The 17,606-nt window shown below is 46.3% G+C and overlaps 1 protein-coding gene across 3 annotated transcripts in view; it reads left to right on the top strand.

Moving 5' to 3' along the window:
* The window catches only part of vezt (vezatin, adherens junctions transmembrane protein), a 77,060-nt gene that overhangs the window by 19,401 nt on the left and 40,053 nt on the right, over positions 1 to 17,606 (top strand). The window lies entirely within an intron of this gene.

Genomic DNA, 17,606 nt, shown 5'->3' with positions numbered 1-17,606 from the left:
CAAATATTGTGCTGCCATAGATATTACTTTTGATGTTTGCAGCAATGTGCATACCAGGAATGTTTGGTACAGTTTTGTCTCTTGCAAGCACATGGTGCCTGCTTTTGTGCCAGATGGTGTGTTTGTCTTCTCTAAGGAAATCCCTCCATATTGATGCTAATAATTTTGAATGCTTTATTTGGCTGAGGCCTTAAAAAGGGTAATTTATGCCAATGTCTCTGCCTTCTATTGCAGTCTCGGTGTGTATTGTCAGATTTCACGTCTCCCTTTGTTAGTTACAATGGGAGAGTAACAGGGGTCACAATGTGTACATATCCGACCTGACTCCAAACAGTGCTGTAGAACCTTTTATGTCCACCTGAGGAGGCAGATAGAGCCTCAATTGAACATCTCATCTCCCTCAGTACTGATTTATGTGCTCAAGTTTCTGGAGTGGGATTTGAACCCACGACCTACTGGAGAGAACTACCACTGAGCCAAGACTGACACAACTCTAGAGATTTGTATATTTAGTACTTTATTTACATCCTACTCCCTCACCACCCAAAACATGCATACATTGTTATCTGGCCAGCAGATGGCCAGCAACATGCTCCCAGGCGTCTCCCCTTGTCACTCAGTAATTCAGCATTTGAGAGAGCAGCCCAGGGGGATGATTTCTCTGCTAGTTTTTTGTCTCTTCCACTATGGAGAAGCAGGTGTCTTTTCCCACTAAGATGCACAGCCAAGTCATGAGGCCGTGGCATATTAAGGCATTGTGTGCTGATTCACCAGCCCATCAATCCAAAGGTTAGACTTAAACTCACTTTTAATTCTTGTTTTAAAGCTTTATTTAACAAAATTATTGGTAATTTTTATATTTGTAGTTTGTTTCTAATATATTTGTGAGTTTTCATATATAGCTGGCAAACATTAAACTAATCAGTGAATGTACAAACAATTGCAAATAGTTCATTGAAAAAGGAACAGCCTATTGTTAGAATTACAACAGCTTTCAATTCTTCTTTTTTCCCTTTTCTGTCAGAGTAGTTTTGAGTGGCTTGAGTTGTTTTATAGTGGAAATGCAGAATATTGTACTAGTGGAGTATGAAAGATCTGTAATCCTGAGTTTTCTTTAATGAATCAGGGATGAGAAAAGCTCATTCCTTTAGTATATTTCTTACAGCTGTAATAAACCCTATAAATACATCACTGCCGATGAGATACTATGAGCAACAATGCTTTAAAATGAAGTGACTGGTCTGATTTATAGTCATCCTAGTGGAATATTGCATGAAGTAGGACAAATCAGCTGATTTCCACCCACCCACTTTACTACTTTTTAGTTACTCCACTATACCTCGGTCAAGAAGACTGGATATTCCAAGTTTTCTGTCTTGAATCTGACCTGTGTGAGTTGACCATGTGACTTCACTGTCTCTGCTCCCTCTCCATGACGTAACCTCCATTTGGCACTTCCCCAGAAATATACATCTTAGATTAGTGGTATGCTATGAGGGGAGTCAGATGTAAATTTAGTCTACCATTGATACACAACAGTAGTATATTGTAGCATCAACAAATTGAGATTTTAGTTTTATTTTCACTAGTGTGAAATATCAATGTTAATAATTTCCTAAGAATAAATGTAGCATTTAGCCACATAAATATTGTAGCTACAAGAGCAGATCAGAGGCTAGGAATTCACCTCCTTTTGAATTGTACATTAAGTGTGTTTAATTGTATCTGGGGGGCAATAACTCGGATTTCACTTGAGTGCATATGAAGAGACACTTTTTGAAACTGTGGTGTGGTTGAGTAAGGAGGTGTATGCTTGTACTGTTTAACTCTATAAATAAATGCAAGAGTGAGTAAAGATTGGCTTAAGTTTTATCCTTCACCAACTGGCTGTCTGGAGATTAACACTCTTTGAGTCCCCAAAGCCTACCCACCATCTATAAGGCACCATCAGGAGTGTGATGGAATTTGCAAGTTCCGCTCCAAGTCACTCACCATCCCGACTTGGCAATACATTAAGGCCCGCTATATCGCAGTCCACGGGGACCATATCTCAAGGCCACTTAAAAGTGAGACCGCATTATATCAGCCGCCGATAAATTATGTTGCTGACTGCAATCATAGAGTCATTGTGTCACAGAAGGAGGCCATTCAGCCCGTCGGTCAGTTTTTCTTCCCTCTTGAGATGAAGTCAAAGGAATTTCAGTGAAGCTGTAGAAGCTGTTAGAAATGTCACTGCTGTGCTCTACACGGGTGACAATTGTCAAAAGGGAGAAGGGGGAGTTTGAAGAATGGGTCTTGCTACTGAAGACAGAACATTTACGAAAAATTATTAATCTTATCATCTTTCTGGTCTTGACTTCAACTAGGAGTAGTCCTAATTACTGGAAACAGTCTGATTCTGTTTACACTGTCTTGGTCCTGGCAATTTTAAATAACTATCACCTGTAATCTCCCTCTTAACAGAAACAGCCCCAGCTGCTCACTGCATAAACTCACTGAGCTAAGAGCTCTTCGGGTATTATTAGTTCAGCTTCTTTATATGTTGGGCTCAGTCACTCCGCTGAGTCCCGATTCTTTTGTTGTCATCAGCACTCTGATTTAAACAACATAATAAATTAAAGAATGTTAGTTCTTCCTTGAAAATTTTCAGCTGAAAGAAATACTTCTAATGCACTTGGCCTTTCTTGAAAACTTTGATCCCTGAAGTCAGAGGAATCTCAGAGGTGGAAGTTTGTCATAGAATCATAGAATGGTTACAGCACAAAAGGAGGCCATTTGGCCTGTCATGTCCGTGCTGGCTCTCTGCAAGAACAACTCACCTGCCTTTTCCCATAGCCCTGCAAATTTTTTCTCTTCAGATAATTATCCAGTTCACTTTTGAAGGCCTCAATTGAATCTCTCTCCACCACACTCTCAGGCAGTGCATTCCAGATCTTAAGCATACACTGAGTAAAAAGGTTTTTCCTCACTTCGCTGTTGCTTCTTATGCCAGTCTTAAATCGGTGTCCTCTGGTTCTGGATCCTTCCACCAATGGGAACAGTTTCTCCCCATCTACTCTGTCCAGACACTTCATGATTTTGAATGCTTCTGCCAAATCTTCTCCAAGGAGAACAGGCCCAGCTCCTCTAACCTATCCATGTAACTGAAGTTCATCATCACTGGAACCATTTTTGTCAGTCTTTTCTGCACCCTCTCTATCCCTTAACATCCTTTTGAAAGTGCAGTGACCAGAACTGGACACAGTACTCCAGTTGAGACTGAACTAGTGTTTTATACAGGTTTATCACCACTTCCTTGTTTTTTTACTCTATGTTCCTTTTTATAAAGCCCAGGATCCCAAACGCTTTATTAACCACTTTCTCAACCAGCCCCGCAAACTTCAATGATATGTGCACATATACCCCCAGGTCCCTCCGCTCCTGCACCCCCTTTGCAATTGTACCCTTTAATTTATATTGGAAACATATTAATGTAGAAAATTCTCCTGAACGCACTCTAGAAACTCTTGCCCCTCTCTGCCTTTTACACTATTACTAACACAGTCTATATTAGAATAATAAAGTTCCTCGTTATAACTACTGTATAATTCTTGCACCGCTCTGTAATTACCTTGCAAATTTGTTCCTCTATATCTCTTCCACTAATTGGTGGCCTATAGAATACCCCCAGAAATATAATAGTACCTCCATTATTTCTTTGCTCTAACCAAATAGATTCTGTCCTTGATCACTCTAGGACATCCTCTCTCTCCAGCACTGTAATGTTCTCCTTAATCAATACAGCTACCCCTCCTCCTTTCCTTCCTTCCCTATCTTTCCTGAACATCTTGTATCCAGGAATATTTAATTGCCAGTCCTGCCCTTTTTTGAGCCAGGTCTCCATTATTGCCACAACATCATATTTCCATGTGGATATCTGCGCCTGCAGCTCATCATCCTTATTTACACTCCGTGCATTCATATACATGCACTGTAAACCTAATGTGCCCAAGGCACAAGGGTTGGGGCCGACCATGACTCATGGCCCTCCTGCCTTGGGCGCTATGGCGTTGGAAGGATGAATGAGAACGGGCAGAGACTGCTTGAGTTGTGTACCTATCATAACCTCTGCATCACCAACTCGTTCTTTCACACTAAACCCTGTCACCAGGTTTCACGGAGGCACCCAAGATCACGTCGTTGGCACCAGCTGGACCTCATCGTCACAAGGCGAGCCTCCTTAAACAGTGTTCAAATCACACGCAGCTTCCACAGTGCGGACTGCGACACCGACCACTCCCTGGTGTGCAGCAAGGTTAGACTCAGACCAAAGAAGTTGCATCATTCCAAGCAGAAGGGCCACCCGCGCATCAACACGAGCAGAATTTCTCACCCACAGCTGTTACAAAAATTTCTAAATTCACTTGTAACAGCCCTTCAAAACACTCCCACAGGGGATGCTGAGACCAAGTGGGCCCACATCAGAGACGCCATCTATGAGTCAGCTTTGACCACCTACGGCAAAAGTGCGAAGAGAAATGCAGACTGGTTTCAATCTCATAATGAAGAGTTGGAACCTGTCATAGCCGCTAAGCGCATTGCACTTTTGAACTACAAGAAAGCCCCCAGCGATTTAACATCCGCAGCACTTAAAGCAGCCAGAAGTACTGCACAAAGAACAGCTAGGCGTTGCGCAAACGACTACTGGCAACACCTATGCAGTCATATTCAGCTGGCCTCAGACACCGGAAACATCAGAGGAATGTATGATGGCATGAAGAGAGCTCTTGGGCCAACCATCAAGAAGATCACCCCCCTCAAATCTAAATCGGGGGACATAATCACTGACCAACGCAAACAGATGGACCGCTGGGTTGAGCACTACCTAGAACTGTACTCCAGGGAGAATGCTGTCACTGAGACTGCCCTCAATGCAGCCCAGCCTCTACCAGTCATGGATGAGCTGGACATACAGCCAACCAAATCGGAACTCAGTGATGCCATTGATTCCCTAGCCAGCGGAAAAGCCCCTGGGAAGGACAGCATTACCCCTGAAATAATCAAGAGTGCCAAGCCTGCTATACTCTCAGCACTACATGAACTGCTATGCCTGTGCTGGGACGAGGGAGCAGTACCCCAGGACATGCGCGATGCCAACATCATCACCCTCTATAAAAACAAAGGTGACCGCGGTGACTGCAACAACTACCGTGGAATCTCCCTGCTCAGCATCGTGGGGAAAGTCTTTGCTCGAGTCGCTCTGAACAGGCTCCAGAAGCTGGCCGAGCGCGTCTACCCTGAGGCACAGTGTGGCTTTCGTGCAGAGAGATCGACTATTGACATGCTGTTCTCCCTTCGTCAGATACAGGAGAAATGCCGTGAACAACAGATGCCCCTCTACATTGCTTTCATTGATCTCACCAAAGCCTTTGACCTCGTCAGCAGACGTGGTCTCTTCAGACTACTAGAAAAGATCGGATGTCCACCAAAGCTACTAAGTATCATCACCTCATTCCATGACAATATGAAAGGCACAATTCAACATGGTGGCTCCTCATCAGAGCCCTTTCCTATCCTGAGTGGTGTGAAACAGGGCTGTGTTCTCGCACCCACACTTTTTGGGATTTTCTTCTCCCTGCTGCTTTCACATGCGTTCAAATCCTCTGAAGAAGGAATTTTCCTCCACACAAGATCAGGGGGCAGGTTGTTCAACCTTGCCCGTCTAAGAGCGAAGTCCAAAGTACGGAAAGTCCTCATCAGAGAACTCCTCTTTGCTGACGATGCTGCTTTAACATCTCACACTGAAGAATGCCTGCAGAGTCTCATCGACAGGTTTGCGTCTGCCTGCAATGAATTTGGCCTAACCATCAGCCTCAAGAAAACGAACATCATGGGGCAGGATGTCAGAAATGCTCCATCCATCAATATTGGCGACCACGCTCTGGAAGTGGTTCAAGAGTTCACCTACCTAGGCTCAACTATCACCAGTAACCTGTCTCTAGATGCAGAAATCAACAAGCGCATGGGTAAGGCTTCCACTGCTATGTTCAGACTGGCCAAGAGAGTGTGGGAAAATGGCGCACTGACACGGAACACAAAAGTCCGAGTGTATCAGGCCTGTGTCCTCAGTACCTTGCTCTACGGCAGCGAGGCCTGGACAACGTATGCCAGCCAAGAGCGACGTCTCAATTCATTCCATCTTCGCTGCCTTCGGAGAATACTTGGCATCAGGTGGCAGGACTATATCTCCAACACAGAAGTCCTTGAAGCGGCCAACATCCCCAGCTTATACACACTACTGAGTCAGCGGCGCTTGAGATGGCTTGGCCATGTGAGCCGCATGGAAGATGGCAGGATCCCCAAAGACACATTGTACAGCGAGCTCGCCACTGGTATCAGACCCACCGGCCGTCCATGTCTCCGTTATAAAGACGTCTGCAAACGCGACATGAAATCGTGTGACATTGATCACAAGTCGTGGGAGTCAGTTGCCAGCATTCGCCAGAGCTGGCGGGCAGCCATAAAGACAGGGCTAAATTGTGGCGAGTCGAAGAGACTTAGTAGTTGGCAGGAAAAAAGACAGAGGCGCAAGGGGAGAGCCAACTGTGCAACAGCCCCAACAAACAAATTTCTCTGCAGTACCTGTGGAAGAGCCTGTCACTCCAGAATTGGCCTTTATAGCCACTCCAGGCGCTGCTTCACAAACCACTGACCACCTCCAGGCGCGTATCCATTGTCTCTCGAGATAAGGAGGCCCAAAAGAAACCTAATGTGGACCTTATTGCATTCTCTCTTACACTGACCCCACCTAATGACATACGGTTCCCTACTCTAGTGCCATATCTCTCTCCCAATTCTTTGTGCACCTTAGTTTTCCTCCCTCAATTTACCTCCTGCTTCCCACACCCCTGCCAAGTTAGTTTAAACCCTCCCCAATAGCACTGGTAAATCGCCCGCAAAGCTATTGGTCTTGATTCTGTTCAGGTGCAACCCTTCCGGCCTGTCCTGGTCTCATCTCACCCAGAACTGATCCCAATGTCCCTGGAATCTGAAGCCCTCCCCCCTGTACCATCTCTTCGGCCACACATTCATCTGTTCTGTCCTCCTATTTTTATACTTACTTCCACATAGTACTGGGATTTCTAGAGATTACTACCTTTTGAGGTCCTGCTTGCTAATTTCTTTCCCAGCTCCCCAAACTCAGCTTGCAGGACCTCCTCCCTCTTTCTGCTATGTCGTTAGTACCAATATGGATCACAATTGCTGGCCTTTCACCCTCCTGACTCAGAGTGCTCTGCAGCTGTTCCGTGACATCCTTAACCCTGGCACCAGGGAGGCAACATACCATCCTGGGTTCACGTCTGCGGCCACAGAAATGTCTGTCTGTTTCTCTAACTATAGAATTCCCTATCATTACTGCTTTTCCAATCTCCCTCTTGCCCCCCCTGTACACCTGAGCCAGCCATGGTGCTGGGATCTAGACTGTGGCTGCACACCCCAGAGGAACCTTCATTCTTACCAGTATTCAAAATTAAATACTGGTTGGAGAGTGAGATGAGCTTGGGACTTCTGCACTGGCTTGTTGGTCCTTCTTGACTGCCTAGTGGTCACCCATTCCCTCTCTGCTTGCATAATCACATCTATATATGTGCTATCCACAAAACTCTCAGCTTCGTGGATGCACCGCAGTGACGTCAGTTGCTGCTCATGCTCCGAAACCTGGACCTCGAGCTGCTGCAGCTGATGTCACCTCCTGCACATGTAGTTGTCCAGGACACGAGGAGTGTCCTGGAGTTCCCACATGGAGCTGAATATGCACTCCACTGGTCTAAGCTGCCCTGCCATGCCTCTATTTATTAGACTATTAAACTTACAACTTAAAAAAAAAAGACTCATCAGCTACTCTCTAATCACCTTCTCCCAGCCTGTGTCACTCTGCTCCGATCCCTGGCCTGCTTCACGCTGCTCCCAGTCTGCTTCACACTGCTCCGATCCCAGTCATTTTTGGAGCATTTATTCTTCAACAATGTTCGACACATGAAAAAGACTGGAAATAAGTTCTGAAAGGATAAAGTTTTAAATGAAAATTTTAGGGCCCAAGGTAAGCCCGCGTTATACCAAGTCTCATGCTACTGTGGACTGCGTTATAGTGGAGTCTCAGTGTATATCACCGTTCCTTCACTGTTGCTGGGTCAAAATCCTGGAAACCCTTCCTAACACACTGTGGGTGTGCCTACACTGCATGGACTGCAATGGTTAATGAAGACGGCTCACCACAACCTTCTGAAGGGTAACTAAGGATGGGCAGTAAATACTGCCTTTGGCAGCGACGCTCACGTCCGGTGAACGAGTAAAAAAAGAATTGAACTTGTAAAATGTAAATTTTATGCTTAAAAGTTTATCATTTAACTATGCGATGTCACCAAGAATTTTATATCAGTTTTAAGGCCAAATCTTTAGGATATGAATAGAGCCAAAATATTGGGCTGAATATTTTGTTTTGAAGGAGTTAAAACTTGGCCAGATTCTTATGACAAGAATGACTTCACATAAGAGACTTTGGACTGCAGTGACACTCAAAAGAAAAATTTGATTAAGGACATAAGAATGTAGGAATGAGGACCAGTCAACATTTGAATTCCATAATGACGAGTGCCTTAACAAGTCTGGGTGGTACATCATACTATCGCACAAAAAGATTCACCGTGGTAAACAGAAACAATGCTTGTACTGTGAAATGTTATTTTTTAGTTTCATCTAAACAGAAAAAAGTTTTGCACATGCATTATATAAATTAGAATGCTACAGATGAAATTGACTCTTCGAATGTTATATTCTGCTTGTGTTATGATCCCGTTAGGAACTGTTAACTTTTAAAAAGAGAGCGTCAAATTCCTAGTTATTACTGAAAGGATTACACCACAAGATTTCAAATTTTACACAAAACCTTTACTGTATAAGAGTTAAACAAAGCAAAACACTACTAACTTAACACTATAATTTGGAAACACATTTTAAATTACGAGCAAGGTGGACAATGGGGACCCAGTGGATGTGGTGTACCTAGATTTCCAAAAGGCCTTCGACAAGGTGCCGCACAAGAGGCTGCTGCCTAAGATAAGGATGCATGGCGTCAGGGGTAAAGTATTAGCATGGATAGAGGATTGGTTGACTAACAGGAGGCAGAGAGTGGGGATAAATGAGTGCTATTCTGGTTGGCAATCAGTCACTAGTGGTGTGCCTCAGGGATCGGTGTTGGGACCGCAATTATTTACAATTTATATAGATGATTTGGAGTTGGGGGCCACGTGTAGGGTGTCAAAGTTTGCAGATGACACTAAGATGAGTGGCAGAGCAAAGTGTGCAGATGACTGTGAAACTTTGCAGAGGAACATAGATACATTGAGTGAGTGGGCAAAGGTCTGGCAGATGGAATACAATGTTAATAAATGTGAAGTCATTCATTTCGGTAGGAGTAACAGTAAAAAGGATTATTACTTGAATGGTAAAAAGTTGCAGCATGCTGCTATGCAGAGGGACCTAGGTGTCCTTGTGCATGAATCGCAGAAGGTTGGTCTGCAGGTACAGCAAGTAATTAGGAAGGCAAATGGAATTTTGTCCTTCATTGCTAAAGGGATTGAGTTTAAAAGCAGAGAGGTTATGTTGCAGCTGTATAAGTTTAGAGTTTAGTTTAGAGATACAGCACTGAAACAGGCCCTTCGGCCCACCGAGTCTGTGCCAACCATCAACCACCCATTTACACTAATCCTACACTAATTCCATATTCCTACCACATCCCCACCTGTCCCTATATTTCCCTACCACCTACCTATACTAGGGGCAATTTATAAAGACCAATTTACCTATCAACCAGCAAGTCTTTGGCGGTGGGAGGAAACCGGAGCACCCGGAGGAAACCCACGCAGACACAGGGAGAACTTGCAAACTCCACACAGGCAGTACCCGGAATTGAACCCGGGTCGCTGGAGCTGTGAGGCTGCGGTGCTAACCACTGCGCCACTGTGCCACCCCTATAAGGTACTGGTGAGGCCGCACCTGTAGTACTGTGTGCAGTTTTGGTCTCCTTACTTGAGAAAGGATATACTGGCACTGGAGAGGGTGCAGAGGCGGTTCACTAGGTTGAGGGGGTTGGCTTATGAGGAGAGACTGAGTAGATTGGGATTATATTCATTGGAATTCAGAAGAATGAGGGGGGATCTTATAGAAACATATAAAATTATGAAGGGAATAGATAAGAGACAAGTAGAGAGGATGTTTCCACTGGCAGGTGAAGCTAGGACAAGAGGGCATAGCCTCAAGATTAGAGGGAGCAGATTTAGGACTGAATTAAGAAGGAACTTCTTCACCCAGAGGGTTGTTAATCTATGGAATTCCTTGCCCAGTGAAGTAGTTGACGCTTCTTCAGTAAACGCTTTTAAAGCTAAGGTAGATATCTTTTTGAACAATAAAGGAATTAAGGGATACGGTGAGAGCGCGGGTAAGTGGATCTGAGTCCACGAAAAGATCAGCCATGATCTTAAATCTTGGGTGGTCTGCAACATTTTTACATTCCTACAACTGCGCATTTAATTTCCCAAAACTAAAAGTGACCTCAAAAATACTAGTACAAACCATGATGGTAACACTTGGACGAAGAAGTCCATAGGATGGGTTGTGCGGTCTCCTCTGTTTGTGAACTATATATAGGACAGTATTTTCATGATAGACAATATGATATGAATGATTAGAATATTACAACAGAAATATTTTGGACTCTGTTAATCCAGAATAATTATTTGCCAAACTTGATAGTCAATTTAGAAAATTAAAATTATTTATTAAAATAGGCCCAGTGACAAGGCAGTCAACTATACATCTATTCTAATCACACGAACACTGAGGAATAGTGACATTCCAGTGATAATGAATAACTGAAAAGTCACTTTACTAATTAACATAAGAATTGACTGAAAAATGTAATCAAACAGGCTAGGGCTCAGTCATCATGATTGGTATCTCTTCCTGTATAAGACACAAAGCATACGTTTCACCTAGAAATTACAACAGCAATAATAGTTTAGTGTTTTGGTTAGTTGCAATACTTCTTCCCCCACAACTATCAACAGAATGAATTAGGACATAATAAACAGCTTCTGTGCTTTTTGATAGGTTCTAGGTTGAGCTTTTTCGTTTAAGAGTTGTTTATTGCCAGAGACAGCCCTGGCGTGGTGGGTTTGGAGGTAAATAGATGTTTGTCTATTGAAACTAGGAAGCTTTATGCCTGTTGCTTACTGGAATCCTATGATTGTTTTATAAACTTCAGGGCACATGCAGTCATGTTTAATTGTTATTATCAGGGCCACTGGGTCTGACATTGGAAGGGGGCCAGGTTCTGACAGCACTGGGGTGTGGTCTCAGGTTTTAACAATATTTTGAGGAGGCTCCCTACGTCCAGAAGGACTTCTTGGGAGTGAGGGTGGGGCGGCGGCAGTTGGTGTCAAGATTCTGTAAACACTAGGACCGATGTTGCGATTAGTGAGGGGTATCCCCAGTTCTGGGGACATTGTGAAGGTAGGTCTTAAGATCTGGGAGCAGTTCCTTGATCAAGGAACACTTGAAATATGTTTTAGAGGCTTCTGAGCAATGTGAGAGTCCCAGGATCTGTAGAGGAGGATGTTTGGGTCCAGCGATACTAAAGAAGAGAGTTAAGAAACATAAGTTGCATGGGCCCCCTTGCAGGCACACAGTCCTCCTCACTAATTTTCTTCTCTTTGCTGCAGCAAACGGAGGGAAATATTCACAGAAGTACTTGGTACAACGCAACCCTCATACATGTCCTTTAAAAGGCAAAAGCTCCACTTGTGTAGTTAAGCAACCATGGCCAACAAATGAATCACAGAATTGTTACAGTGCAGAAGGAGGCCATTCAGCCCATCATGTCCACACTGGCTCTCCAAAAGAGCAGTTCACAGTGCCATTCCCCCAACTTCTCCCTGTAACCCTGCACATTCTTCCTTTTCATATAATAGTCTAATTCCCTTTTGCATGCTTTAATTGAACCTGCCAGGGAAGGAAATCTGACATCCTTACCCGGTCTGCTTTTAGAAATGGCCTAGGAAGCCACTCAGTTGTATCACACTGCTACAGGAAAGTCAAATAGAAATAAAACTGGACGAACCACCCAGCATCAGCCTAGGCACTGGAAACAACAGGCACACCCTGCCCTGTCAATCCTGCAAAGTCCTCCTCATCAACATCTGAGGACTTGTGCCGACACTGGGAGAGCTATCCCACAGACTAGTCAAGCAACAGCCTGACGTAGTCATACTCACCATATCATACCTTACAGATGATGTCCCTGACTCCTCCATCATCATTCCTGGGTATGTTCTGTCCCACCGGCAGGACAGACTCACCAGGGGTGGCGACACAGTGGTATACAGTCGGGAGGGAGTGGAGCTGGGAGTCCTCAGCATTGACTCCAGACCCCATGAAGTTTCATGGCATCAGGTCAAACATGGACAAGGAAACCTCCTGCTGATTACCACCTACTGCACTTCCTCAACTGATGAATCAGTGCTCCCCTATGTTGAACGCCATTTGGAAGAAGCAGTGAGGGTTACAATGGCACAGAATGTACTCTGGGTGGGGGCGATCAATGCCCATCACTAAGAGTGGCTCAGAGCACCACTACTGACTGAGTTGGCTGAGTCCTGAAGGACTTGTCTGCCAGACTGGGCTGGCAGCAGGTGGTGAAAGAACCAACAAGAGGGAAAACCTTCGTGACCTCGTTCTTGTCAATCTATCTGGCGCAGAGGCATCTGTCCATGACAGTATTGGTAGGAGTGACCACCACAAAGTCTCGACTTCACACTGAGGGCACCCTCCATCGTGTTGTGTTGCACTACCACTATGCTAAAAGGGATAGACACAGAACATATCTAACAGCTCAAAACAGGGCATCCATGAGGTGCTGTGGGCCATCAGCAGCAGCAGCAGAATTGTATTCAACCACAATCTGTAACCTCATGGCCCAGCATATTCCCCGCTCTACCATTACCATCAAGCCGGGGACCAACCCTGGTTCAATGAGAAGTGCATGCCAGGAGCAGCACCAGACATATCTAAAAGTGAGGTGCCATCCTGATGAAGGTGCAAAACAGGATTATATGCATGTTGAACAGCGGAAGGCGCAGGCTATAGACAGAGCTTAATGATCCCACAACCAATTGATCAGATCAAAGCTCTGCAGTCCTGCCACATCCAATCGTGAATAATGGTGGACATTTGAACAACTAACCATCCCCAAACTCAATGATGGGGGAGCCCAGCACTTAAGTGCAAAAGCCAAGGCTGAAGCATTTGCAACCGTTTTCAGCCAGAAGTGCCGAGTGGATGATCCTTCTTGGCCTCCTCCTGAGGTCCCCAGCATCATAGATGCTAGTATTCAGACAATTCAATTTGCTCCACGTGATATCAAGAAATGGCTGAAGGCACTGGATACTGCAAAGGCTATTGGCCCTGACAACATCCCAGCTGTAGTACTGAAGACTTGTGCTCTAGAACTTGCCACGTCCTTAGCTAAGCTGTTCCACAGCTACAACACAGGCATCTATGTGACAATGTGAAAAATTGCCCACAACTGTCCTGTCCACAAAAAGCAGGACAAATCCAATATGGCCAAATGCACCCCATTAGTAGTCTACTGTCTATCATCAGCAAAGTGATGGGAGGTGTCATCGATCATGCTATCAAGTGGCACTTAGTCAGCAATAAACTACTCACCGATGCTCAGTTTGGGTTCTGCCAGGGCCGCTCAGCTCCAGACCTCATTTCAGCCTTGGTCCAAGCATTGACAAAAGAGCTGAATTCCAGAGGTGAGGTGAGAGTGATTGCCCTTGACATCAAGGTAGCATTTGACTGAGCATGGCATCAAGGAGACTTAGTAAAATTGAAGTCAATGAGAATCAGAGGGAAAACTCTCCGCTGGTTGGAGTAATACCTAGCACAAAGGAAGATAGTTGTGGTTGTTGGAGGTCATTCATCTCAGTCCCAGGATATTACTGTAGGAGTTCCTGAAGGTAGCATCCTAGGCCCAACCATCTTCAGCTACTTCATCAATGACCTTTTCTCCATCATAAGGTCAGAAGTGGGGCTGTTCTCTGATGATTGTACAGTGAAGGTGGGGTGAGGGAAGGCCAAAAAATCGCATGAGATGACATTGGTATGGATGTTTGACATCATCATGCTGCGCCAGATTTTACCAGCAACAGATGGCAAGTCAAGTGTGAATGGCACGTGGCTTTGGAAAAGCGACAGTTAAGAGGTAGGTAAAGTAATTGAACGATATTTTATAGGCCTGTTGAAGTTTTCCGGCATGTGCACGGGCCACAGGGCATCAGAGTCCTGGCAGGTATATCAGGGCGGCAACAGGGCAGCAATTGAGATCATTGTTGTATTTGGCAGCCGTGCAGTGAGGCAGTGTGCTTTCACAGGAAGGCTGGGACAGCACCGGCAGAGCAACTTGCATCAAGGAAGGGGAGTTCAGGCTTTGGGGTCAAGCCTCCATCGTGTCGTCTGGCTGCTGGCACATGGGTGCATTGAGAGAGGGCTGCGAAGGGGTGGTGTGGGGTGGGGTGTTTGAAGAAGTATCTGGCAGGGTGGCCCTTCAGACTGGCAGTGCTCACCTATCATGGGCATCATCCAATCAGGAGGTGGGTCCTCCAAGAGGAAGCGAACCTAACAGGAAGAGCGGTGCAGCCACAGGGATCCGGACAGCAACAACTTCATGGTCACCTGCAGGAGCAATACCAGGTTAGGGAAGTGGCAGAAGGCCGCAGAGGGGACCTCGAGCAGGCACCAGAGCGAGGAAGAAGGTACCCTGTGGCAAAGGCGTACAGACAGAGAATGAGCTACTTCCAGCTATTGGAGTGCAATGTCGCCAAAGTCTGTGCCTCTCCCAAGGCTGTCAGAGATGGTTGTGCCATGATGACGGATGAGCTGAGCCCCATTGGGATTAGTGGTCACCTGATGCCATTGCTGTTGAAGGTCACTGTGGCCCTTAATTTCTGTGCCTCCAGTTCATTTCAGGGGCCCACTGGAAATGTGTGTCATCTCCCAATCAGTGATGCATCATTGCATCAAGGTGGTGACTGATACCCTCTTCAGGAGGGCCAGTAAAAACATCCATTATTGCACTGATCTAAACAGTCAGCCTGAGAGAGCCAAAGGATTCGGCGCCATTGCTGATTACCACAAGGTGTGATAGACTGCACGCACGTGGTCATCAAGGCTCCCACAGGCCAGCCAACGGCCTTTTTTAACAGGAAGGAATTCTACTCCATCAATGTGCAGTTGGTCTGCGACCACTACCAACGGATCCTGCAGGTGTGTGCACAGTATCCTGGAAGCAGCCACAACACCTATGTACTCAGGCACTCGCAGGTGCCCAACTTTTCACTCCCACCGCATGCCTTCAAGGTTGGATTCTTTGTGACAAGGGATACTCGCTAAAGAGATGGCTACTAACTCCAGAGAGGGACCCTAGCAAAGAAACAAAGGAGAAATACAACACCAGCCACACTGTGACCCAAGACGCCATCATGCAGACCATAGTTCTCCTGAAGGTGAGATTCAGGTGCCTGGATTGTTCAGGTGGGACACTTTAATACACCCCAGTGAGGGTCTCCTGAATTGTGGTGGTCTGCTGCACTGTGCACAACTTGGTGCTGCAGAGGGGGCAGGCTCTGGCCAATGAGGATATAGTAGAGCTCAAGGCATCCTCAGATGAGGAGGATGATGTGGAAGCTGATGACCAGCCACAGCATCCCGAAAGACATGAAGGGCTACATGGAGGGCACAATGATATAGGTGCAAGGGCAGCTTGGGAGGTGCTCATACAGATGATTCAGATAATCCATTCCCACATCATCCTTCCAGCCAAATAAAGGTCCACCTTCAGTTTCCACTGTTGCCATTTACCTCAGTTGCAAGCCTAGCCTCCCTCATTCGGTGCCACCCGGTGCTTCTGTGTAGTCAAAACGATGACCACAAACGCCATGGTCTCTTCCAGACAGCCCCTGGGGCGAGCCATGGTAATCCTACCCTTCCAAAGGGCCTTCAACAATAGATGGAAATGTCAAGAAAACAAATAACACCTTTATTCCAAACAGGAGCACATACAAGTAGTAACACCTTAACTATCTATTCACCCATGAAACTCAAGTGCATCTAGTGTGTTTTCTGAATTCTTTTATGGGTGCTCCTATGTGGTGCTCCCCCTTTGCTACCAGTTGCAGTGGAGGCAGGTTGCTGACCTTGCAGCCCTGTGGCTTAGGATGACGTTGGTGGCCGTCCTCTGGCTGCCTGAGGTCTGGCAGACCCAGGCATGTTGAGGGGCTCCTGCATGGGTACAGAAGCCTCCTCTGCAATCACGGCAACTTGAGGGGCTGAGCAGCCACTGAGAAGGGCCCCCAGATGTGGAAGGCAGCCGTTTCTCCTCCCTCACAATGCACATTTGTACCTCTCTGCTAACCTGAGATGGACGAGGAGCTGGGGAAGTGTCTAGTCGACTCGTTTTCCCCTGTTGCCTTGCTACAGCTGCCATGAGATCATGGACAAGGCGATAGCATGCAGGTCTGCATGCATCTCCAGCATCCACTGCCTGGTTTACTGGATGTGACTCTCCAGGAGAGTCTCCAATCTCTCAATAGAGGATGCCACGTGTGCAGAGTAAAGATAAATGCCAGCACTCATGTCCTAGATGGACTCCACTGTCCACGTCCGGGTGCGCATACCCTCTGGAATCCCTGCCAGATGTTCAAGCACCTCACGCTAAACTTGCAGCATCTGCTGCCCTGCTGATGACACCAAAGACATGTGATCACCCTGGGACTCCACATTGGCCTGTCCTCCCACGCCCCTCCGAGTGTCAGTGGTCTTGGCTGTCACAGCTGCTCAGGCGCGTGTGTGATCTCACCAGGTTGTGACCCCGAAAGCATTTGTGAATGCATACCCATTGACGTGAATGTATCTGCTCTGGTGGAAGGTGCGGGAGAATGACGTGACGCTGCACCCTCTGAGGTCCCCTTCTCCTCCTCAGGTGGATGACTGTTCCCTGGATGAGAGAGCAGAAAGATCAAAGGGTTTTGCCCTTCCAAACACAAGCCTTCAGAATCAGCTGCTGTTCAAATCAATCTATGTACAGTGAAGCACACGGAACACCATCCTTCGTGTTCACCTAAGCCTTCCTCATGCCTGGTCATGAGCCTACTCACCCTCTTGCTCCTACACTCCTGCCTCACCATCTGCAATGGAGTGGCCACCACGCTGCCTCGACAGTTCAACAGCCTCCTCTTCCATTGGCATTAGGAAGGGTAGAAATGGGACCCGCTGCCTGTCTGGACCCTTTCTTTGTCTTTGTGGGCCCTCCTGCTGCAGGAACAAGGAAAAGAAATGTTTCTGCCCCACAAGAACAGGTACAATATCTAAGCGGCTGGCACCACAGCTGCTGACTTGGGGCCGCTGGCATGCGTGTGGCATTGGGCCACTCTGGAGTGAGCTTGCAAGGGTTGCCATTGCCAGACCCGCACCCCTTGACCGAGTTGGCCTCACCCCTCCCTATTTCT

This window comes from Heterodontus francisci, chromosome 27 (genome assembly GCF_036365525.1).
Source record: "Heterodontus francisci isolate sHetFra1 chromosome 27, sHetFra1.hap1, whole genome shotgun sequence".
Lineage (NCBI taxonomy): Eukaryota > Metazoa > Chordata > Chondrichthyes > Heterodontiformes > Heterodontidae > Heterodontus > Heterodontus francisci.
Note: the sequence above shows the minus strand (reverse complement) of the source record. Positions and strands in the feature narration are given on the sequence as shown.